Here is a 25269-nt window from a genome sequence, read left to right as displayed (position 1 = left end):
GATATGACAAACCTCCCTAAGGTATAGTGAAAAGGTGTGTCTTTTTTTTTCCCCCCCTTCATGAGTACACAGGAATCTTTTGATTTGCTTTTGTTCGTTCAAACTTCCTCCCACACACTAGCAAGCAAACTAGTTACCTTAAGTTTTTCTACATTCAGTTGCAGTAAGTTTGCTGGAAGGAGCAGGTAACCAGAGAGACTTCCGGATCTAGACTTAAAATGTAAGTTAATTTACAAAAGCATCTAAGTGATATAGGTTCTGTTACCCCCTTAGAAAAGTTCCACTGATATTTGCAAGCCTGTAATTCTCAGTGCAAGTCTGGGGGAGTTGGCAGTCCAACTCAGGCTTGTAAGAGTTAGCAAGACGCTATCCGCTAACTTGCAGTTCTAAAAAATGTGCAAAGTTCTTCCAGGAGTATGAACTTTTTTGAAAAAGGTTTGGAAGGCAGAAGTGAAAACATCCTAAACTGCACTGAAAGAAACAAACATTAGTCATTCCAGATATGCACATCAGAATATTTTATTGAAATTTCTGAGGATTTTGTTGTGATTTTTCTTTGACTCCCAGAGTCTTGTATTTATGGTTGTCTAGACTAACCAGGTCTCTAGAAGGAATCTATTAGCATAGCATGCCGGGGTGAGCGTTTAAAGGCATGCTTGCTCTCCAGTACCAAGGCACTGTGTGAAAGCTCTCAGGGTGCTATTCACCTCATCTAACTTCAGCCACTCAAAAGTTAAGCACCTATTTCTGCAGGTCATCCTCTCTGCCACCGTGGACAATGGAGCAGGAAAAGCATTGCTTTGCCTTCTGTTGAAGTTGACACCATCAGCTGTCTGGAAAGGGAGTCTAGACAAGGGGATGCATCTGGAAGTTCTAATTCATTACAGTTGGCAAGAAGTTAGACAAGTCCTCTTTCCTTTCTATGGGATGCAGTAAATATTCTCTAATAGTCTCATTGCTTCTGCTTGACATGGGCACATTCAGAGTAACAGTATGGCTTAATGAGGGATTGCATTGCAGTCTGTCTGGGATAAACGCCGTAAAGAACAAACATGAGAAATCACAAATACCTTTGTCATTAAAGTGTAAACCTGTCAAGCGTAAACCTTGATACCTGGAAAACTCCCAATCTATGCCATTGTCAATACAAAAAGGTCTGGGTGCATTGCCTAGGAATATATGTCACAGAGAAGAAAAGACACTTTGCATACCAAATCCATATGCATTGTCGTATTTGAAGGACAACCTGTTAGAAAAGAAAGAAATCCATCTGGCCCACCATTTGTGAGCACTGCATCTCTACTGTCACTTTTTTGAAAGTTATGTTAACACCCACCTCCAGTTTAAGTCTTAGTGCATGCAACTCTTGCTTTAAAGCTTTAGCATTCCTTTTATCAGTTAGAGGCCCGTTTTCCTCATCTACCTCGGGTTCTTTCATGTTTCTGGTGCAAAATGAGATTTGAGTACATAATATGTATGTGTATGTCTTCAGGTGAGATGAGGAGAAAAGAAGTGGCACATTTCTTTGTAGTATCTAAAATTGCTTTAAAAGAATTTTAATGACACTGATTGGATATGAGTGACCATGATGCAAAATTAAAACCTCAAGTAAAACTTATACAAATGCTGTTTTCTGATAAATATGTACAATCTACCTAGGACAGAACACTTCTTACGGGCAAGCATAACCATATGAGAGATGGTACATTCTTAAAGCTCAAGCTTAACATGGCACTCTATCTACCACCTTTCACTCTGATTCCACATTGCTTGCTTTCCAGAAATAATATACTGTTCTCTTCTGGGTAACAGTAGATTGTGCTTCTTAAAGGTAGGACTTTCTTGCTTCTCCTAATTTGATAACACCACTGAGGGACACTAATGAAAGAGAAAGCTCTTCCCATTGCATTAAGTTCTAACAACATGCAGGTAATTCTGCTCTCGTAAATTCTACGCCATAATTTTAAGCCATAATTCTATGCCATAATTTTAAGCCATAATTCTACGCTATAATGAAACCATTATATCTGAAGAACCGACATCTACCTGAGTGGTAGGCAGTAAGTTTCAGTTTGAACTGTTCTAATTGCTTCTCATTTCAATGTATGAGCAGGGATGGAAGACTCAAGACCAGAAAATAGGCTGGAAGCATTTTCCTAACCTGCACTAATTTTTTTGTATGTTAGCAATGTTTAGCAGTGCATCTGCCCTCTCATTTGATGGGCATGGTTCTTGTCTCTAAAACATAATGTCAGATTCTAATTACAGAATAAGATACAAAGTCACAGAAGCCGAGCTTTCAAAACTGGCAGAGCAGTTCCAACATTCCAACATCTGAGCAGAAAACAAAGAATCCTAACTGGAAACACACTTGGATCTTGGCATCTTCTACACTCGCCTTATAATACATTTTTTTAATCATTGCATTCTATGGCAATAATAATAATAATAATGCTCAAATAATAATAATAATGCTCTTCTTGAATAATGATGAACTCTTTTTAAAAATGGAAAAAGAATCTTGGCTATTAACTGAACTTGTTAAATTTGTGCATCAGAGATGCATTGCTTGCTTTCTGATTTAGGAGGTGGAAGGATGCTCTCTTTGAGACAATATGGTTGCAGCATTCTTTCTCCTTCCCTCAAGTTCATTGTTATTGCTCTGAGTGCAATTTTTGAGCCTGCAATTTACTTTCAGGGTGCTGAAAATCTGAATCTTGCTATATGCTGTGCTGAAGGAATCTTGTGAAACTTGGAGAGAATCTTTCTTTGCTTTTAGCTTTTTTCTGTTTTAGCTGCACATCTCATGTTATTGCCGTATCCTCAAGTTTCCTACTGATGATGGATTCATTCATGTTTATGAAGCATACATATAAGAACTGTATGGTATACGGTCATGACCTGACCCACCTAGGCAAATTCCCTTTTGAGAAATGTCATGTGAATTAACTATTCTGCTACCAGTATCTGAAACACTTTATTCAGAACTTGTTTGAGCATCTCTATGTAGCTCTATAGTGTGCCGTGCTATTCCCTCTTCATACAGGCAGCTCATAAACATACCTATCAATTGACTGTCACAGGAAGGGTGACTTTTGAAAACTTGATTATAATCAAGCTATTAGTTTTCTCTTTGACACACTAGTCCATGCATGCACAGACATAGTTCTGTGGATGCTTATATACACAAACTTGTGGAAACACACACATAAATACTGTCCAGCTATGCATCCATTGTTGAATTTGTATTCCAAATTTACTTATTTTTGATACTTCCTTACCATTGATTTTTAGAGACTCCTTTCCTTATTGGTTACTGAAACAACATACACTTTTGATGCACACTATACATTTTACTCACACGTGTGGTACCTCCAGTGTGCTTGCAAGGGTTTTGTGCTGACAGAATGAGTGAAGAATATGAGTGATTCACACTGAAAATTGGTGTGAAAGAATTGCTATTTACAGTCAAACAAAGTTCTCCACAGACTTCTGACTAGCTACCTTTAATATAGAAAAACAGTTAATAACAGTTGCTTGTAGACTTGCAATGCTGAAAGGCATGCAACTGAATACATTATGGAACTGTGAACCTTTCATCATTTTCAGAGGTGACAAAAATAGTGGATATTTAAATATTTCATTTGGGCTTATTATAAGCTGGCATTTCTTTATACATACTAATAAATGGATGTATTAGGAAAGTCTCAGGGCAGCCTGCTTGAAGGCAAATACACTTAGATATGAAGCACTGGAGGAAGAGGGAAATTACTACAAAGGGCATGTGCCTCGCTATGGACTATTAGATGAGACGGGTTGGAGGAAGTGAGGGCACGCGTTTCCTCTAAGTCTTTTGTTTATACCTGGAAGTCTCTGCATGGCACTGTCTGCATGGAATTATTTGACAACCTAATTCCAGATCTGTAATTAATCACAGTTCAGTTAGCACCGCAAATCTCTCTGATGCAGAGGAGGGAAGTACAAAGAGAAAGAACAGAGGGAGGGTAAAGCCAGACACATTTGAACAAAGAGGGGGCACAAATGTTTTGTAATTTTGTATAATAACCTGTCAGTCTAGCTGCCAGGCACGAAGTGGATTCACCACTCCTTGAATCTTTATGGCAAGACTTGGACACATCCTTGAAAAATACGCTTTTGCCAAATACAAGCTACTAGCCTAGGGTTATATGGAATGGCCTGCTTCTTATAGAAGTAAAAACAAATGAATTAATAGTGACTCTTACTTTTAAAAATCATAGAAAAAAATGTATTTGAGAGCCCTGTGCTTTCTTTGTTTTACAGGCTTTACCCAACAAAGTAGAATTCTGGCTAAGAGCCTAATGGATTAGGAACTAAAGTGCTGGCTGCTACCAATGCTCATGGTGTGACTGGGTGGCTTCATGGACGTGTAGGTCTTTTGCCACCAGATGAACTATGAACTTCAGTCCTCTGTGCCAATGGCTAAGCATCTCTCTCCAGATGTACATTCAACCGAGAGGAGAGAGGAAATCTAAATGAATTATTTAAGTTACCTTTGAATCACCTGATTTTAATGAGAGAGTTCTAAAATGTATAACTATAGGAACACTTAATACAATGACAGCTTTCTCTTCATTAGATAGCAGCCCCTTCTGTGTCCCTGGATGACAGACAGGGCTGTTTTCTCACCTGGTTAATCACTTCTTTTGTTAACCTAGATATATTTTTATAATTTTAACCATCGGATGTCAAATTACTCATTTTGGTACTGAATTACCTATTGGAACACTCTCCACTTCCTGGGGGTTTTGAAATGTAGTTACTCATTTTACTTTTGGATTAAATTTAGATTCAAGTCCCGTGAAATCATGCAGTAATTTAAAAATACCTCTTGTAGAGTTTTATCTGTGATTTCCGAAGAGACATAAACTGCTTATATTGATCCATGATAAAGCCAGGATATTTTTTCCAGATTTATGAAAAAAATATTCAGCGTATGTATCTATGTTCAGTAGCTATCCTTCATACTATATATGTCTAGCAAAATCTGAAAAAGAGTTTGTTATGGCATATTCTCCTATCAGGACCACTTGACTTCAAATTCTTTCCATAAAACACACTGCTGCCTGAAAATCTTAGGAGTAGTACAAGGAGATAATCCACATATGATTCATGAGACAACAATGAATGCAGTCAAAAGAAAAAAAAACCCACAAACAACCCCATCCGTTCTACCAGACCATTCTCCCTTTAAAGTATCACTTCCTGCCAAATGTAGAAGTCAGTCTTTGCTGGCAAGAGCCAGAGAATTGAATAAGGGTTAAAAGTCAGGATCTCTTGAATCTAGTACCAACTTGCTACATCCCTTTAGTAATGTTTCTTCCATTTCAACAGAATGCACCAAATTCAACCTGCTGCGGAATTTTCCATGTAGCCTCTTTCCCCACAAGTAATATATCCACTAAATCTGCAGAAGCTTAAGGAACTCTAAATGGCAATTGTGGAACTCATCTCACCTCTTTCTCCTTTCTAAATGTTAATGTCATTTTGCTCATTCTGTAGTCAATGAAGACACAGAGAAGCAGGAAACAGACACTTCCAGAGCTCACTTTATCCCACTGAAATCAGGATTTGAGACAGGAAATTTCTTCTTTGTTGACTGCAGAGGGAGCAGTCTAGCTAAATGACTAGTTTTTAGACAGTCAGTGTTATTTATATGGCTGGTTGTTATGAGGGTATATTTTAAAAGATCATGGTGATTATTGATCACTGTATTATGTGGTTTCGATGCATTAGTAGTACAGAGCAGTTACACTGTCTTTTTCTAGAATCTGAGAGGAATACCTGGTATAACGTAAACGAGTCCACTGCTAAGACCTCCTCTGTACTCCAGTGCTCTGTCTATATGAGTAAGTTAGAGCAAACACAGAAATGCAGTGGGCACTGGAACCCACTCACCCATTCCAATCCATCCAATGGACACCTGATGCATGGCTGTGGCTTTTGGAGACCGAGGGAGCTCTGTGCTAGAGCCTGCACGTCAGAGAACAGTTCTAGGCATGCCAGGTCTACTACTGCAGCGGTTTACAGAGGTTTGGGTAAGTCTCCTTATTATGAGGTTTTCAGCATTAGTAAAGCCTTTCTGTGAGGTCCTGTCAAAGCAACTCTACATATTCTATTGGCATTAAGGGGCGGGGAAAAGTTCTGAGTCCTGTAAAATCACTTTTAATATGGCACAGGTATCCTACTGCTTCCTGCAATCTAACACAATGACATCTATATTTTTGGAAAATACCTTTATTTCAGGTACTTCTAAACTTCTTGTTTCACTCTATTTTTTACTTGATGGGGGAAAATAAAATGTCTTCAGGTTTGGTACATGAGAGGCCAGCACTATTTAGTGAAAAGTATCTGTTTATTGCTCCGTTTCATACAAAACACTTTCATAAGATAACATTTGAATGAACATGGTCTTTCTTTGTATAAACATTATGATAAAACTATTAAAATTGCTCAAAGATTGTCAGAACACTGTTCCATTTAGCTTCTTCCTTTTCCCCTTGAATCATGAATCTCTGGTTACAAAGTGTATCTCCCATTTTACTGCTGAAACACCACACTTTACATTACATAGCACTCTCTAGTCTAGTATTTTATTGTGTTATCTTCTCGAGTATAGGGCCATAGAAGCAGTAATCTGCAGATCACTTACTTTTGGACTTGTTATATTTCATTTCTAAATGACAATTAACTACACCAGAGGATAACTTATTTCTGATATCCACCTAAGCATACAGCATTTCTACTTCTTTATATCTTATCAGTGAAAAATTCCTCATACATTTGAATGGTTTTTTTTGAAAAGACATCACATATAACTCCCAGCAAAAGAAGTTTAAAATTCCATTTTTTTTATTCCAGACATCAGTGCCAGAACTAATAATACTAATCTTTCAAATGTTTTTTTTCAATGACTGACATTTTTTCTTTTCAATTACATATCTACTGTCAGAAGTATTCAACTTCCTTAAAGTAAAACTATGTATTTATGTTAGACTTCCCAGTTTAATGTAAAACAGTGCTGAAATATATTTGTCCTCCTTTACTCCTAACATCTGATTTCAAAAAGACACTAGGAAAGTACGCTGCAAAAATAACCCTGAAAATGCTCTTTCTTCTGCAGTGGGACTTAAATTGGTGTCCAAGATGTCATAGAGTTTACACCTATTTATCATCAAAGTTTATTGTGTAGTGGAGATACATGCTATACGCCATAGGGACTGGGGAATACCATATTTGAAAGGGGGGTGTGGAGAGAAAGACTGCCAAAACATGCATTAAAAAGGAAAAAAACTCTTGGGCTCAAAGGTTATTCAGAATTATATTGTGTAAACAAAGGAAGCAGCTCTGCTGCCCAACTATTCCAAAGATACCAACAGAGTTGCTTTAATCATGCCAAGGGGCTTGATGCCAGTGACAAAAACTAACATAGTGCAACATCTGTTTTTTTGTGATTGTTATCCAAAAACGAGAAGGGAACAATCAGCTGCTTCAATATGCATGACTGAAAAGGACACAGACTTTTCAGTATCCTTTTTAACGGAATATTCTTTTGTGAGCTGATGCTTTTCCCAACCTGTGCAGTCCCCATGGCCTACATATGGCCTTCAAGGCAATGACATTTAGCACTGGTATCAGAATTCTTCCCCAGTCCTCACTGTTCCTGGGATCTCAAGTTCAGGGTGACTCAGTACCTGTTGGGGAGATTTTATTGATAAAGCCCTCCTTTCTCCTTCTCCTTTCTCCTCTTCCTTCTCTTCCTTCTTCTCCTCCTCCTACAAATGTCTCAGTGATGCAGCCAAGCATACTTAATCCTTTCCCAATATTCATTCACAGGGCAGGATGCTCCTGCAGGCACAACTAGTCTGCGGTAATTTAGAGGCAACTTGATTAAACAGCTGTCCTGCGTTTCTGAAGTGAGCACCTTGAAGAAGCATTCAGCTAAAAAGAATGTAAAACAACAACGAAGCCCTTTAAAGCAGAAACGCTGTGATAAAACAGTATAAGAATAAACATTACAAAGCTGTCAGACATGATCAAACCTAACTCTCAGGTACTTGCTGTATGAGTGGGATGCACTGCTTAACTCCTGTGCTTAACTCTCTCTATAGTTTAGGAAAGAATCAGATGTTTCAGGATGGAATTTGCAAGACCTAGCATTTTTGGGAAATGTATAGTACTCCCCAGGTGCTTTCAAGCTTTCGTTTTGTGTAATGAATTGTTCTCTTCTTAGAGGAATAACATGTGCTTGCTGCTGGAAGTGGAACTGGAAGCTAGTCTTTCAGACCTTTTCTTCAATCTGTCAGAAATCATTCTGAATGCTAGTCCTATCATCCTACAGACTTTCAGATTTTATAAGCAGTTTATTCCATCCTTCAGGGCACCAGTAAAACTCAGGACAGAACTGGGTGCTCTACAAACTCAACTTGATACATCCTCCCACAGTGGCAGCGAACTACTGATAACTCTTCTCTAGTACACTTTCATGACTAGTTTTATAACTGTGACCATGTCATTTCTTCTAGACTGAGTTTTACTGCTTCCTTATTAGAATATTGTGTCAGATATTTTTTATAAAGTCGAGATATAAGACCTCTTCAGATTCTTCCCTAGCTCATTTTGATCTATTGTGCAATGAAATCAGACCAGTTTGTTGCAATATGCTGTTGACAAATCAATTTTGGCAGCTCCTACCTTCTTATATTTTCCGATGCTTAAAGTGTGCATTTTTTTTTCCCAAGGACTTAAAATGAGCAGCCCATAATTCTGCAGTTTCTCTTCCTTCTCCTGCTCAGCATCCTTCTTCTTAGAGATGGGCACCACACTTGCTCTCTTCCGATTTACTGAGTTCTTAAATGGCTCTGATGCTCTCTCAGCCAGTCCTTTATATATGTTCTTCAGGCCTAATTGATTTGAAAACTTCCTGCTTTAGGTATACTCTAGCCTGTACTTTCTCAGGATAAGATCCTTCTTTGTTCTTGGTTTTAACAGTGCCAGCCCCCTTGTCACCACAGGCCTTTCCAGTGAAAATTGATGCAATAGATATTTAGGTTGCTCTGTATCCTAGTCAGCACCATCTAAGACTAGCTTTTCTCTCTGTTGAGAAGTAGGCTAAGACTCTCCCAGCTCTTTGATTTTTACAAGTTTATTTACAGATAAATATCACCAGTGCCTCTTGCTAGTTGCACCTCATCTTGTCTGTTGGCTTCCAGAATTAGTCCCTATTTTCTTCAGTGTGTGTGTGTGTTTGCAGGTATGCATACCCAGGTATGCGCTTTCTCTGTAGGACACACTTCCTCATCTTCTATAGATTTCTACAGAAATCACTAACTATCCTGTAATCTAGATAATTCTGATTGCTCATAAAAGGATTAATCCACTGATCATTCTAGTTCGGTGAACAGCTGTAAATCCCCACAGTAATAGCACCTTGCTCCTTATCTATTCTGTTATTATGTGAACATTGTTCTTCAAGTTTTTCCCTTTATGTCCCTGGCCTGAATGAACCTATTGTGTCAGCCAGCTCTTCAAGCCTTTGCTGTGCCAGATAACTCATTATATTGATCATCTAGTAAGATGTCTGTACTAATGCAAGAAAAATGAGGAATAAAGAGGAAATAATCTAACGTGTTCAATGGATTGGGTCTCTCATCCACTTCATCCCTTTATGCACCTTTCATGAATAACCCTATTCATACCTTTGATTTTAAGTTCTTGTCAAAGCATTCATGAGTTTTTTCTCATGTTTTCCTTCAAAAGCATTTAAAGCTTTCTCTGGTAGCCATCTTATAAACAGAGATACTCTTCTCTCCTCCTCCTCCTCTCTCTCTTTTTTTTTTTTTCTTCCAAAAGACATCTGTGTGTCTGTGCCGGAACCATGGCCTCTTCTTGAACCTTGGGCCTTCACTTAAAAATTGACCAAGATCATGTTCATGATGCTCAAGTTTTTCATCTTTCGCAGACTCCTTTGCTCCAGCTCCCTGAACTTCTTAATTTCTTTTGATGTGTTCATTCAAAGTTGTATCATTAGTGCCTGGAGGAAGGAGAAGTGTGGGTAGTGACATAAATAAACCTGAGTAACTTTTCAGTAACCCAGCTCAGATGCAGGCTGCTTGATAACATATTCTCTGGAATTTTTAGGAGTCCTCTGGTAATTCACGAGGATAGGGTCAAAAATTGCCACCGCCTCATTGTGTAGGACTCCTTCTCCTTTGCTGTTTGGAAAATAAAAAATCTTTCCATTCTTGATCTCAGTAGGTGATTACTCATGTGCCGAAAACTGTCTCCAAAGATGAATATAGCCAACTATCTCTGTGAAGTGACCTCCTCCTCTTCTGTTGGTGGTACTGCTGCAGTACCTATACAACTATGCAGTGTCCTTGGAGATTTCCTGAGTTGAAATCTTTATGATCATTAGTTAAGCTGACGGCCTAATCCTGCAGCTTTCCTACTTGTCTTAGAGAATTTTGCAGGGTGGTGCATCTAGTGTTGAATATCTTTTCCCTTCTGACTTTCACTGAAAGGGAAACAGTTCACAGCCCCTGGAAATCTAGTCCAAGACTTGGGATGTAGCATTGGCCTTAATGATGCAGGTTGATAAATATCTGAGAGACAAGAAGCTTCTTGTGGAGCTGGCTGTATTTATCATTTTTTTTTGTATGTTGTGATCCTTGATAACACCTTACATTTCAAACTCTCTCCTGAAACTTGGGTTTAATAGCTTTTGGAGCTGTGGAGTTGATGGATTATTTACCCACTGGCCTAGCTCCTTTGTTCTAAGGGAGGCAGTAAATCCTGTTGTGAATTAATGTGGGATGTTTTACTGTACAGAACTGCTAACTTTTAGTTCCTAAAAGCCATATAACAATGTTAGCATGAGGTTGTGCCTGTGCCTGAAGAAGTCATGCCCCTCAATAGGATAATTCTGCAGGGAGCAACACCATATTGCACTTTTGGATGTAAAAGTAGCTCAGCCACAGCTGAATGTCTGCACTGCATTCTGCAACATGCTTTATATGCCCAGATCTGAGCTGCTTGCCATTCTTGTATCTTGAAAGAGGGCAAGAGGGATTTAAATAAACAATCAATATTGCTATAATGATATTTGACATTTATTTTTTCTTTAATCACTGTTTGGGCACATTGCAAGAAATTCACACTCTGCTGAAAGAAAGACCAAAGCTCCTTCACTGAAATGCCATCAAGTTTACAAAGATAAAGTATGATCTTGTACTCTGCTGTTGAAAGCATCATTTGCTCCCTGCTGCCCACCACCTCTCACAGTGCATCACGATTTGTATGTACAAAACAGATCCAAACGTTCACTATGCCACTGCATCCTGCTGAATTGGTCCTACTGAAAGACAGGACTGATTTGTTCAGGTACTAACTCATGCTAGTGCTGTTATGCTATTTTGGAGACCTAAACTAATGTTCCTGCACACTATTCACTCTTGCAAGTAGATACCAGGTGTTGCCAGCATGATTTTCATGGGTATATGTGAGTCTCCTAGGTTCGAGGCCAGGCAAAATCAAGCTCAGGGCATTGGAATACTGTTACTTTATAGTGGGAACCAGTCAACTGAGAGTTGGAGCCTTTCTCCAAATAGATAAGTGAATGTAGCTGTGCTGTGTCTGCTATTTGAAAATGACAAGTTGAGCTTGGCTTTAAAGCTGGGTTTGCATCCAGCTCTTGCACATGCATGGTTATATAAGACTGCAGCAGCATGGAAAGGCAAGGATTACTTGGTGAGAAAAGTAACAGTGGAACAGAGCACTTAATTTCATTATAAAGGTGAACAACTTGAGTTTGTGATAGTTAAAAGAACCAAGTTTTTTAGAGGGATTATCTAGATTAGAGGATAATTATACTGGGAAAAATGTGTATCTCTGTGTATATAATAAACTACTGTAACCCACTGATTTAATTCAGTGCTCTAATGCAAAGCATACATCACTGTGTACTTAGCACTGAGTTCCTGTGGCCCTGGATTGGTGAAATAGTTGACACTTTACCATTCCTGTGCCACTAAGGAATCCCCATGAAGGCATTCCTTATATGATCCTCAGTAGCATGCAGGGACCTTGTTGGAAGTTTTTGGAATCCGGCATTCTCCATTCTTGGCACTTGCCTTCAGGGGCTACATCCAACCAGCATAGTTCAGAGCAGCTGTATGGTCTGGGTCAGCACAGAACCACACAGAGGCTGAGGAAACACTATTTCATCCATGGGTTGCTTGCCATAGCTATGCCCAACCTATGCTGAGAAACTAATTCTTTAGGGAAACAATTGCTACCTGCAATGGGATTGCTCTCTCAGCGGTTAACAGAGCCCATCTGTCTTCTGATATATGATCCACTCCAGACAACTTCAGTGATACTGCATAGCATGCAAATCAGGGCTCATTTTGGCCCTGTATCTCTTTTTGTCACATCTTCCTTTTACTGCACTGCCAGTACTGTAGAGATGCAAGCTGCTGCATCCTGCATCAATGGCAGTGCCGTGCTAAGTTCAAAATGTTCTGCTTTCAGTGGGAATTGCTAGAGGGAGGAAATCTTCACTTTGAGATCCTACTTAAAAGTTCACAGCGATAGTACAATTAATAACGGAGAAAGTATTATCTGACTTCAAACTGATCATGTGCCAGTTACTCAGAGTAGCTCTCAGAAAGAATAGCCAGAACCCTATAACATTGCTCTCGGTCATCGTCCTGACCCTGTTGCTTTTTTTCCTAAGCTGAAACTCTGCTTTGTGTTTTTTAGTAAGAGGACCATGTCTTTGATCCTGCCCCACTGCATGTAGAAGGGCTACAGGTTAATCAGGGCTATAATTGCTTTTTGTTTAGAAAATGTAGTGTGCTCTCTGCGTGTGGTTCATGCTGTGAAGTGTTTCTTAGCACTTCTTAGCACTTCACCTCAGGATGCTCTTGGAGAAAAAAATATGCCACTCCTGTGGGGAAATAAAAACCATCTCCATTTGCCTACTTCTCACAACAGGGGAATTTGTCCACTTTTTAATGCACCCTCACATGACTGAGCTTTCACATTAATATACATGGAGGGGAAGAGATAAACACTTTCCAGAGAAATGTGGGAAGTCCCTCCAAGGGTAGAGGGTAACCATGGCATGCTTTCAGAAGCCCAGTAGGGATAAAAGGCTTTGTTCAGCAGCCTTGACAAAGTGAATGAAGAAAAAAAAGAGTTTTTGCTACAGAAAAAAAAGAAGCAGAAAAAGAAGCAAGGGGAAAAGTAAGGAGGGTAAGAAGATCAGCAAGTTGAGGGGGAGTAAATCATGAGTATTTAGTTTATTTCAGCACTTACCACAGCTCTGATGTCTTAGGGTATAATCTAGAGACTCTTGTATAATAGAGCCAAGAAAGAAGCTGGAGAAAACAGTTTGACCAAAAGCAAAAGAGAAGAGGGGTATATTTGTTTCAGAATCCCTGGTAATGCTCTTGCTGTGCTCTTATTAGTGAACTGAAATGGTTATAGTTTCATTCAAGTCACTATTTTAGCAGTTTAAGTTAATCAGAAATTTGAGTACTCTAAAAAAAATAGGCTGATTATGTGGCAGTTAATGCAGTTAATTCACATTTTTATTTATTGTCCCAGATGGAAAAGTCTGTGAGGAAAAGATCACTATGTTAAGGTTCTTCTATGGAGACAAATGCAGGTCACAAAATTTAATTAAGGGCCTGAATTTACCCCCCTGAAATAAGTAGGAAAACTCCTGCTTACTTCAGGAGCAGCAACTACTTTGTATGTGTTACAAGTATCAAAATTACACAACCGAAAATATCGGGGAAAAAAAGCCCACAAAACAGCTCATGTCAAGGACTCAAAAGTCAGAACTCAGATTCTACAATACTCAAATGTGCAACTGTCTATCTCTAGACAGCCCTACGGAATTCCATAGTGCAGAGCTACTCACAGAATAAATATTTGTCAGGTGGATGATCAAACATTTTTAACATTTACCTTTGCTTAACGGTAAGTTATTTAAAAGTTTTTTCCAAATGAAAGAGCTTCCTATTTCAATACACATACACCGAGAAAGAATGTAAGTGAAGAATTTGAGGAAGGGAGGAATGTAAAATTTCAGAGAAAAATTCCAAATCCAATTTTGGGCTGGAATTTTGTATAACAACTTTCTGTGGAAAAAGGCACATTTGTATATCATTTACAAATGAAATATAAACTGTCTAGAAAGATGATGCAAATCTGAAAAAGATTGCCAAGTGAACATCTAATGATAGACTATTCCTACAGAAAAATCATGTGAGAAATACAGCAAATATAGTGACAAGCAGCCAAGTTAGCAGCAAGAAACAAGGACACTCAAAGTGGAAGGAATTCTGAAATTTAAAACTGAGAATAATGAACATAAGGATATCAAAAAATAGAAATAGATCAGAAGGTCCCTGATGACTGTAAACAGGCAAACGTTATGCCTGCCTTTTAAAAAGACAAGAAGGATGATGTAGGGCACTACAGGGCTTTCTTAGATCTTGGGAAAATTATGGAGGAAATCCTCAAAGAAGCTATTTCCAGACTCATGAAGGACAAGAACATAAGCACAAACAGCTGACTTGGTTTTATCTTGTGGCGAATCATGTTTGACCAATCTTACAGCTTTCTATGACAAAATGACTGAGTGGGTAGATGAGGGGAGAGTCAGTATTTTTTTTTATCTTAGTGAGGCTTTCAACACAGTATCCCATAGCAGAGAGGAAAAACGGACTGGATGGGAAGACTGTAAGGTGGGTGGGAAATTTCTGGATCTTTGGGCTCAAAAAGTCAATGGTTTGATGTCTTAACTGTTGATAGCATTCCTCAGGGGTAGACACTAGTCAAGGCCAATACTGTGCAATATCTTCACTAGTAATGTGGATGATGGGACTGAACATGTCTTGGCCAGTCCTTGAATGATGCCAAAATAGAGGGTGTGATTGATGCATGGGGAGGGAGGGCTGTCACTCAGAGAGATCTTGACAGGCAAGAGGATTGGGCTGTCAGGAACCCTATGAAGCTCAGCAAAGATGAACGCAACGTCCTGTGCCTAGAACAGAACAGGTTTTGCAGTGATACAGGCTGTTGAGAAAGGCTACTGGCCAATAACGGCTAGGTAGCAACTCTGCAGGAAAGGACTTATGGGGCCTGCAGACAGCAAGCTGCACAAATGATCAGCTGTGCATCCTTACTGCAATGAAGGCTGACTGTATGCTGGGATGCATTAGTTAATAACGTAGCCAGCAGGGTGAGGAAAGTAATTATTCCTTTCTGCTTGGCACCAGTGAGACTGGACTGGAGACCTCCAGCGGTCCTTCTAATCTATTTTTCGTGTGATTCTGTGAAATGAATTTATAATTCTTATATTTAGTAATGCTAGTTTTTGTTCTGAGTGAATTAAAGTTCCATAGTAAGGGTTAGAGAACTTAATTAAGTCACAGTAATAACTATATATATGCTGGATGACAGTGTGTTCACGTGGACCATGATTCTGAAAAAAAAAAGGTCAGGTCCTTGACTATTGGCACAGAGGAATATTCACAGACAATGCAAAGGCAAAGCATTTTATTTTCCAGTTACTTGTATAAGCATTTTTCTTTTGTGGGGGGCGGAAATGAAGCTTAAAAAAAAAAAAAAAAAAAAAAACTTCTAATAGTTCTAATTTTGACCTCAGTACTAATCGCTAATACATGTTTATCTAGCTGCATCTGAACTGCACTGTTCTCCTCCTATTTGCCTCCCACGTCGTTGTGTAGGATTAAGTAGAAGTGCTAATTCTAGGTTATTGAGTATGGATTTGATGATTATAGCTATAACTGGAGAGCAGGGCTTGGGGTTTAGCTTGTCTTTTTTGCTGGTGGCTCATCTTTTCCAATGAAACTCAAGTGATTAGGAGGCCAACCCACAAAATCCAGTCCTTAGAATGTGACTATGCTGAACTGAGCAGTATATGTTTGGGGTACATCCTCATCCAACTTCAGATTTTACTGCAATGAAAAGCTAGCCTAAAGCAATTTTTTTACTGGTGTTAGAAACTCCTTCCTCTTTATAATTGAAGAAGCCTGAGAAGCCTGATCTTGGTCCCTCTTCTGTTTACAACTGAGGTCTGGCTCTCAAGAACAAAATGCAGATCACTTATCAGTTCAGTTGCCAGTGTTTGCTCTCAGCTTTCCCAATTACACAGCCCAGCTGTTTAGCTTGTCTTGGTCAAAACCTCAATGGGGCAGCACTGCCTATACACTTGATAGCTCCAACTTCGCTTGGTATTTGAACAGGCCTACGGTTTGAGAAAGAAGTTCTTCATTAGCCCTGATCTGATGCTTGCTTAGTACTGGAAAGGTCCTGTTTGTAGAGGGTCTAGTCCAGCATATTTGAGAACTGTGAAATCTGTTTCAGGGAGTATAAAGTTCCCCCACTTCCCCAATATAGGCTCTCCTTCTTCATAGTGGTCTGTAAATATCTGATCTAAACTATTTTTGCTTTGTTCTTAAACTGAAGGAAGGATAAGACTTTCTGCTATAAACTGATGTGAGTTTGACCTGGCGGCACTTGCTTATTGAAAAATGTAATTAAAAAGTAGCAGCAGATGATGATACGAACATTTAAAAAGAATTGTGGTATTTTATGGGCTGGTGTGAGGACATACAAGAGATGACATCTTGCATGCCTTTGATTTGACCATTTCACCTGTGCTCACTTACCACTAATGTTCACTACTCCTTATTAACTTGCAATCAGCTATTCACTTTAAACTAATATGCTTCAAAAAATCTTTCCATACCTATTTCCAAATCCATACTTTGGACCTAAAACAGTCTAATCTTTGGTACAGGCCAAGCAAAAATACTCAGGCTCCAAATTCTGACTGTCTGGCAATCTGACAATCATCTCAGTTGACAATGTGCTGTGTTTACAGCACTTCCAAGAAGCTGATAACTCTTTTCTCCCATATGAGTATTCTCTGCTCTTACTGTGGTAAAATATGAGATACTCCGTCTTAAAATCATCATAAAATAAAGGTAACTTGAAATATTTGTAGGCGTTTCTAGAATGTGTGAGTTAATCCTTTTCCCTCTCTCTGCTGGCCGTACATTTTGAGTTACATAGCGCAAACAAGATGCAAAGTTGAGACTGGGTTGTACAAAGACTTCTGTGGACAGTTGTAAGAAATGAAGCCATCTTGAGCTGTAGTAAGGAAGCCTTATGTCAGATCTATCTTTCCTATATATTAACATCTTTAAAATAAATTTACACTTAAAGCCTGATATGAAACCCGCTGAAGTTAATGGAATGAGTTTAATGCTTTTTGATTCAAGTGCATATACAAGATCACATATTTGCTGTGATTCTATTTCTGTAACAGCTTAGCAGGATTTGCTATTCATATACATTTTCAGCAATCTTCTTGCAGTGTCTTTTGTTATTATTATTATTTTTTCCCCACATGATCACATCACACATCTTTTCTTCTCAGCATTTTCTGAGCTGAAGGGGCCTACCCAATTCTCCTACCAACTAGCAACTTAATGGTCTTCTAAAATACGAGTTGTATGTGATTCCCCAAACCCACCAGTCTGGTTTCTGAATGCAGCTGTAACTGAAAACAAAGAAGCAAACAAACCAGCAGTGGTTTGCAAACTGTCCAAGCCAGACCATCTACCCCTTTCTTTCTTTCTTAAATTATTTTAATCTTTGACTTTATATTGCATTTCAGTTTAAATTCTGTATAAAGATATATTTGCTTTGTATCTACTAATCCTATCTCTTATTTTATGAATGAACAAAGTCTTTTTCCTGCAGCACACATTGCTGGAATGCAGTGTGACAATAATAGATGTTTGCAGCTTATACACAGTGGACACTATTTCTTCTCTGGACAGCAATTCAGAATAGCTTTCTATGTATTTTTCATATCACCATAAGGCATATGCTTGCTAGTGCTATGTTAGCATATTAACTGCATGACAGCTTCCAATTAAATGCACTTCAGAATCTGATAAGAGACACATTCAAATTAAAACTATACATTTGATAATTACAAGGAGTAGAGAGCAGGGGAATAAAGATCAGCAATATACAGATGTTGCATATGGTCCTCTTTTCAGTGAGCCAACCCAGAACTGTGGAATGGATGACCCTGAGTAAGTGGGTGTTTACATTACAGGTCTAGTTCCAGAGTCCCTCTATGTGATTTTTTTTTCCTTCTCTTGAGCCTTTCTCCCCCCAGCTCTCCCTGATTTTGCCCATCTTAAATTCTTATCTAGCTTTGCAATCTCTGGCTATTGGTGGAGAGCTCAGTCTGATATAGAATTTGGCACTGGCATGCTATAGAGGTTCGTGGTTGTCTCTTAAAAGTATAAATACAGTTGCTGAGAAAAAAAAAGACATGGTAGTGACTGTCTAGAAAATCATTGTATGAGCTGTGTTCTCACGTACTGTGTAGCACTCACAAGTGCAAAGTCAATACTTACTTACCAATATACCACGGTATATATCTTACATATACTTATAATCACTCTCACTACAGTATTGCAGATATAGTTGGATTGTTTCCTTAAGAAGTGGCATAGTTTGTTTGTCTGTTTGCCTTCCTGATTTTAATGGTAGCTATGGCACAATTTCTGGAAAGGAGATTAAAATTACTTTGCTTTTAATGCCAAAAAAACTCTGATCCACTTACAGCAAAGCAATGGGCCAAGAAGCCCAAGACAACTGAAGAGACAAGTGTGCATTTCTGAGCAGCATTCTGATGTGCACACCACGTTGGGCAGGACTAATGGGCTGCAATCCAACAGCCTCCTTTTACCTCCTCCCCTGTAAATCTGATTCTGGATGAAGATTTGATAATCCCTCAGTAAAAAATTAAATGAGGCATTTCATTTATCTCCCATCTAATAGGACTGAAGCACATACTGGAATGCTTTCCTATATTTGTACCAGGAAAAGCAAGCAGCACACTAAGGGGAACATATCTGTACTGCTTCCACTAGAGCTGTCACAGGACCTTTCCCTTCCAACTCAGCATCTCTTCCTCTCCACACTGACCCAGACACCCTGATTCAGAGCTCACTGCAACTGGGGGAAATCTTGATATTTTTAAACAGTTACAGTTCTTCCTTATTAAAAAAAAAAAAAGTTTCCTTCCACCCTTGCCTATGTTACCTCTGATTCAGTTCTTGGGTTCAGCTCTGATGGTCTAAGACCACCTCTGAGGTCAGGAATTCTGAGCCACCTAATGCTGCAGCTGAAGAGTGTCAGAAGAAATGGAAAAAAAAAAAAAGCCTGAATTCTGCCTAATTTTGCTGTTTTTATAAGGCAATCAGAAAGATAGTGATGTAGAGCCATGCAAATGGAGAATTTTAAAAGTCAATATTCTGTCCTGGAGCTCTGGAAATAGGGGCTTATTTCTCACACTTTCTGCAACAGCAGATTGCCACATTGTTTTAATTATAATTTAGGCCCATTCTGTGAAACTTCAAGCACCAAACTGTGGCATCTCCAGAGGCTTATTGAGATCTTTGGTGGCCTAAAGTTGCTCTTCTAAAGCGCCCAGCTCTTTTCAATGACTCTGTAGAGGAGAGTGCATTTCTAGACTAGGCATTGCCTTTGGGGGCTTTTGTACGAAAATCTGACCCCATGGATATTAATAGGGAATTATCTCTTCCTGCCCAAACAGTTATTGAGCAGAGAGAGGAAGTTTCTTAATTACAACCATTTAGCATAAATACTTCTTTTCAGTAATGGAAAATTTATCTGACAAGCTGATAGAAACTGCAGACTGTGTGTGTCAACAGCAGAAGGGGGAGAAAAAGCAGGAAGGTAGGAAATTTCATTATTTTCTCATTCTTCAAATTAATACTTTGAGGAGTAATGTGGCAATTGCACATTATTCTAATGAACCCCTGCTCCTGATTATGATAAATACTGAATTATATGATAATTTATCCCTTGCTTTCGCTAAGTAAGTTGTCTATCTTGACAGGACACAATGAGGTTTTTTTAAATGAGAAACAAAAAGCAGAGGATTTCCTGCAATGCTGCAGAGTGCTCTGAGCTGGTAAGCCTCATGCAGGGATCCTTATGATAAAGCACTGCAGAACACAGCTGATTAGAGCATTGAATTAACTATGCTCTTGCACACTCTCTCTCTCGTCATCTTGTTTTTTTCTCTCAACCTGCTATTTCACCCTCTCAATCTGCATGTTATTGTTTTCTTGTCCAAGGCAGAGATTACAGAACTTTTTTGAAAATTCAGCACAAATGCTGGCACTTGGCTTTCATCAGAAAACAAGCCCCAGTGCTCTGCTCCAGTGAGTCCCACCACATCCTGAACACCAATGATTTCTTCATGTCAGATTCCCATAGTCCATGCATCTTAAAAGAATACAGAAAGATACGGAACAGCCACATTAACCTACGATCCTTAGTATTTGTTTGCCTAAGGAATGTTTTGACTGCATCATTAGCGATCAAACTTCAGACTTTTCTTTCTAAAATCACAGCTGAACTTAAAGACCCATCACAGTTCATTCGAAGGCTCTAAAGAGAAATGAAAGCCCTGGTCAAGCCACGTATGTCTGCACGCAGGTCCGTATCTCAGCTTATGCTAAAGCTCCTCTACCCACTAATAGGGTTGCCACCCACTGCCCTTAACCACGAGGCACCCCAGAATTAGGTGCTACTGCCTCTGGTCAAAACGGTAAAGACTGAAAAAAGTATATATATTGTGACAGCTACCTGAAGTGTCACTGTTGCCATGATTCAGATACTTTTTCTGCCTGGGAAGTTTTTTTGAAGGCTCAAAGGTCCACATATGTGTCAAAGCCTGAAGCTCCACTCCCTCAACATGAACCCCTTGCTACGTGTGTGACAGAAAGGGTAAGTAACTGGCAGTAAGGATTAATGGCAGGCTCTCTGGCTTATATATTTGAATGAGCCTTCACTGTCTGCACTAACACATACTATGCTATTAAAGTAAAGGCTTTAAAAAATTAAATCTCCATGGAATTGTAATTTAATCCTGTGAAACGTAAGATATGTGTGAAAATGTTATGAGTTTTCTGACTATAAAGCTAGTTATGCCCTTGGATATATCAGCCTATTTTCCTACCAAAGTAAGACAGGAAAGTAAATCTTAGAAGTAAATAATGTTCAAGCTGAAGAATGGTGTATATTGCAAATACGCAATTCATGTCATATACTTGCATTCATTTTGAGATATAGGCAAGGCTGATGATAGAATCAGCCCTTCATTTTCTAATCCTGAGATGCCATATACTCTTGTAATAAAGCAATACATCTTTTGAGGGTATTTCTGATCTAACTGTCAGTTAGAGCTACAGTAATAGCATGAATCTTGTGGATGCTGATATTAGGAATTAGCATATCGTGTCTAGTATCAAGATACCATGATGAACTGAAATTATAACTAGAAAACAGAACCAAGAAAGCAATGGCTTTTCACCTTGCAGCTGTTTTTCATCTTAAAACTCTACCAACTAATCAGAGCAAATCAGAGGTTCTTCTGCAACCTCTGGCATGGATTAGCACATCTTCAGGTAGGATTGTGGACAGTCCTTGCAACCCTGCAGATCTCCACTGATAGTGTGGGGCCTTGTGAGGCTCACAGGATCCACTGACATGAAGTGATTGAAGGACTGGAGCTATGGGACGGGTTCAACAGGCAGACTGTGGATGATGAGTTAAATGAGGATGGTGTTCCAAGCCTCCTTCAGGGCAGACAAGATTCATATCATCTGCACAGGGCCTCTTCAGCCACCGCACTAATGCTGGGACTATAAAAAGCAGTCCTTTACCGCTCACCTCTCAAAGTCTCACACCTACTGCATGTAAGTTTTGAGCACTAGGGTCTTCTTCTGCAGGCCTCACATGGACCAGGCTGCTCTCCTTCACCACTCAGTACGCTGAGCAAGGATGGCCTGGTGGGACATCCTTTGGACATCACAGTTCAAGGAAGAGGTGCTACCAGAAGGCTTTAAGCCTCCATGACATTCAGCCTACTTGTACAAAACTAAAAATTGTGATGGTATATAAATGAGTTGAGTTAGTAACCTCCTGTTGTCCCTTTATTCCAGTTGTTCATGACACTCACATAAAATAATTGTAGTTCCATTATCAGTAGCATTCTAGCAAGGCAGTTTGGGGAAAAAAAAAAAAAAAAAAAAAAAGCTATCTTCCACATAATCAATATCTAGAGGGATTGATATTAAAACTCTCCCCCTGGGTTTATTGGCCAGTAAATTTAGCCATTGTTATTGTTTAAGAAATATTGATGTTTAATATATTAGGAATAGTTTTCTAGTAGCAGTCTGCATCTACTACTGAAAACGCTACATGGAAATAATGTAGCAAGTACACTAACCTAACCATATCTCTCTTTCTTAAAATTATTGGTGTTTTATTTTCCCAAGTTAAAAAAAAAATCTGCTGCAAGCAGTGGATGGAAACACCGAACAGACTTTCCAAGCTATTAATAACAATAGAAATAAAAGAAATCATAATATAATGTGTTCTCTACAAGGTTTAAACTCCTATTACTTAAGATACTTAAACTGTATTTTGAGAGAATGTTAATATTAATTCTTTTAGTATTTAATTTTATAGAAGCATATCACAAATTCCTGAATAAAAATATGTTTATGTCTGTGAAAATATCATGACAAACTCCGTAATTTTACACCAATAGTGTCATTCTTCCTTTCACTCAAAAAAATAAGGAACTCTCAAGACACAGAGCTTACATCTCTGAAATATTTGAATAAGTTCCTTGTGATGGATATTTTATGAAAATGTTAATGAAGTTCCTTTTCTCTTGTACAGTCTGAAAGAGCGAACTTGTTTTCCTTCCAAAAATACCATGATTCAATAAAATGAATATAAAACAAGTCTACAAATAGATGCTTAAGAAAAACAAGTAAGTATGTTCTGCAGTGAAATTATGTATTTTGGGACATTTATATATTGAAGTTGGTTTAAATGAACTGGCAGAATTTCTCCAAAGAATTCTGTCATTTACTAAAATTGATTAAGGCTGTGGTTGTGGAATTTTCTGATGGTGTTCCTTCCATTATTTTTTCCTTATGTCACTTATAAGGTAAAATCATTTTGTAATTATTTGATAAAATTCCTAACACTACAGGAATATTGCTTTATGTAACAAAACCCAATAACTTCAATAAATCAAATAACTTTGTCCTGAATAGCTGTATTTAAGTACTTTCCCCCATTTTCACACAGGAAAGTAGTGAGTACCCAACCCCCTACTTTTAGGTCTCTACTTTAGTTTCATATTCCTTATGAGATAGGTCTGCAAATGTGAGACCCATCATTGGGAAATTCATATCCCATTTCCTTAAAGGCTGGACACAAGAGTTTACTTGGCTCACTGAGGAGTTTAGTTCTGACAAAATGGGGACCTACAGTTAAAAACAAACAAAAAAAATAAGAGAAATGATGTAAAGCTGCGGTTCTTAGGAATAATTTTAAATGCGGAGCCCACTAACTCTCACCTGCATGGCTCTCTGCAAGGGTAGGACTCATTTAAAAGGGACGATTGGGATCCCAGTACCTGGTGTGAATTAGCAGCTTGATTAGAGTTACAGCAAGAGCTCAGGAGCCTGGGGACATGGACTCAAACCCCGCAGCTCTGCATGTATCTATAGTTTACTGCCTACCAGGACCAAGGCAAGATTAAATAAATCTTGTTTGCTTAATGAAAAAAGAACATTCTGACACAGGGAGCAGCACAAAAGTGACTAATCCATCTCTATCTTCCCTGGCGAACATTATTCATTTTAACGTTTGCTTTCCTTGAATATTTTTGCTTGGTCCTAAGCTACCACTGTATATGGCAAGCTATCCGTACGAGGGGCGCCTAAGCAAAACCGAGCCAACAGCCTACAACTCATCAGCAAAATAAATTTCCCTCGGCTTTTGGTGAATTAACCAGGTGAAAACTTTTTTCCTTTTTTTTTTTTTTTTTCTCCCCCCTCAGCATCAAACGGCTGGGGAGGGCAGCTCCCAAAGAGCTGGTCAGGACGGCCCCACCGCCGCCACCGGCGTGAAAATCTTGAAAATCTCCGCCACGAGGGGACCCCCGCGCCGCGAGGGAGCCCCGCGGGACCCTCGCGGCCCCGAGGGGGACCCGCCGCCCCGAGGGGACCCCGCCAGATCCCGAAGCTCCCTCCGCGGGCGCGGGCGGTGCGCGGAGCCTCCCCCTCGCTCTCCCCGGCCCCGCCGCTGCTGTTCGCGGTCCTGAACGGCGGCGGCGGGGCCGGTGGCGCCGCGAAACGGGGGAGCGGCCGAGCGCGCCCCAACGGGCGCTCCGGGCAGCGCGGGGCGCCGGGGGGTGCGCGGGAGGCGGCGGCGGGGGGGTGGGGGGAAGTTTCCTCTTTCCCGTTTATTTATTTAGGTCTGTCCGCCCGCGGGTCGCCATGGTGACACGGAGCGCGCTGCCCCCGGCGCGGCGGCCGACGGGCACCTCGGGGACGGTGCCACCTCCCCCGCTGCCCTCGGCCCGGCTGCGGCTCCGCGGGGCTCCCCGCGAGGTCCCCTCGGCCCCTCGGGGCTCCCCTCGGCCCGGCCGCGGCTCCGCGGGGCTCCCCTCGGCCCCGCGGGGCTCCCCTCGGCCCGGCTGCTCTCCCGGGGGCGGAGTGCGACGGCGGGCGCGCCCGCAGCCCCTTCTCGCCGCTCCTCGGAACTTCTGCCCGGGCTCGTCGCGCCTCGGGGCAGCGCGCGCCGCTCGCCCCGCTCGCCCCGCTCTTACATAAGGGCCGCGGCGGGGGCTCTCCCCGACGGCGGGAGCCGCTGGGGCTCCGTTCCGCCCTCCCGGGACGCTCCCCGACCGGCCTTACCTGGCGGCGGCGGCTGCGCTCACTCCATGGCGGCCCCGCGGGCTGGAGCGGGGCTGCGCTGCCCGGCCGGCTGCGCGCTGCTCTCACGGCGCGCCGCTGCCCGCGGCCCCCATGCCGCCCCCGGTGCGCACGCACCCGCGCTGCCGCCCGCCAGGTGCGCCGAGCCCCGCGCGGCGGCTCCGCGCGTGTGCGCCGAGGAGGCAGCGCAGGGGCGCGCAGAGCCGCGCAGCGGGCGGGGGGGGGGGGGGCGGCGCGGCCCCGCGCGGAGCCGCGGGCGGCTCCGGGGGCTGCGCGCGGCGGCAGCGGCGGCAGCGCCACCTGCGGGCGGCGCGGGGCGGCGCGGCGCGGC

General features: G+C 40.8%; 1 protein-coding gene across 1 annotated transcript in view; it reads right to left on the bottom strand.

Moving 5' to 3' along the window:
- The window catches only part of KCNJ6 (potassium inwardly rectifying channel subfamily J member 6), a 151481-nt gene extending 126494 nt beyond the window's left edge, over positions 1-24987 (bottom strand). Inside the window, exon 1 of the mRNA XM_088539348.1 lies at positions 24912-24987. The gene's annotated coding sequence lies outside the window, so the exon portion shown is untranslated. The remainder of the gene's footprint in view (positions 1-24911) is intronic.
- Between the last annotated feature and the right edge of the window lie 282 nt (positions 24988-25269).

Source organism: Tinamus guttatus, unplaced genomic scaffold, assembly GCF_059628265.1.
Source record: "Tinamus guttatus ecotype Peru unplaced genomic scaffold, ASM5962826v1 Tinamus_guttatus_pri_ptg001602l, whole genome shotgun sequence".
NCBI lineage: Eukaryota > Metazoa > Chordata > Aves > Tinamiformes > Tinamidae > Tinamus > Tinamus guttatus.
Note: the sequence above shows the minus strand (reverse complement) of the source record. Positions and strands in the feature narration are given on the sequence as shown.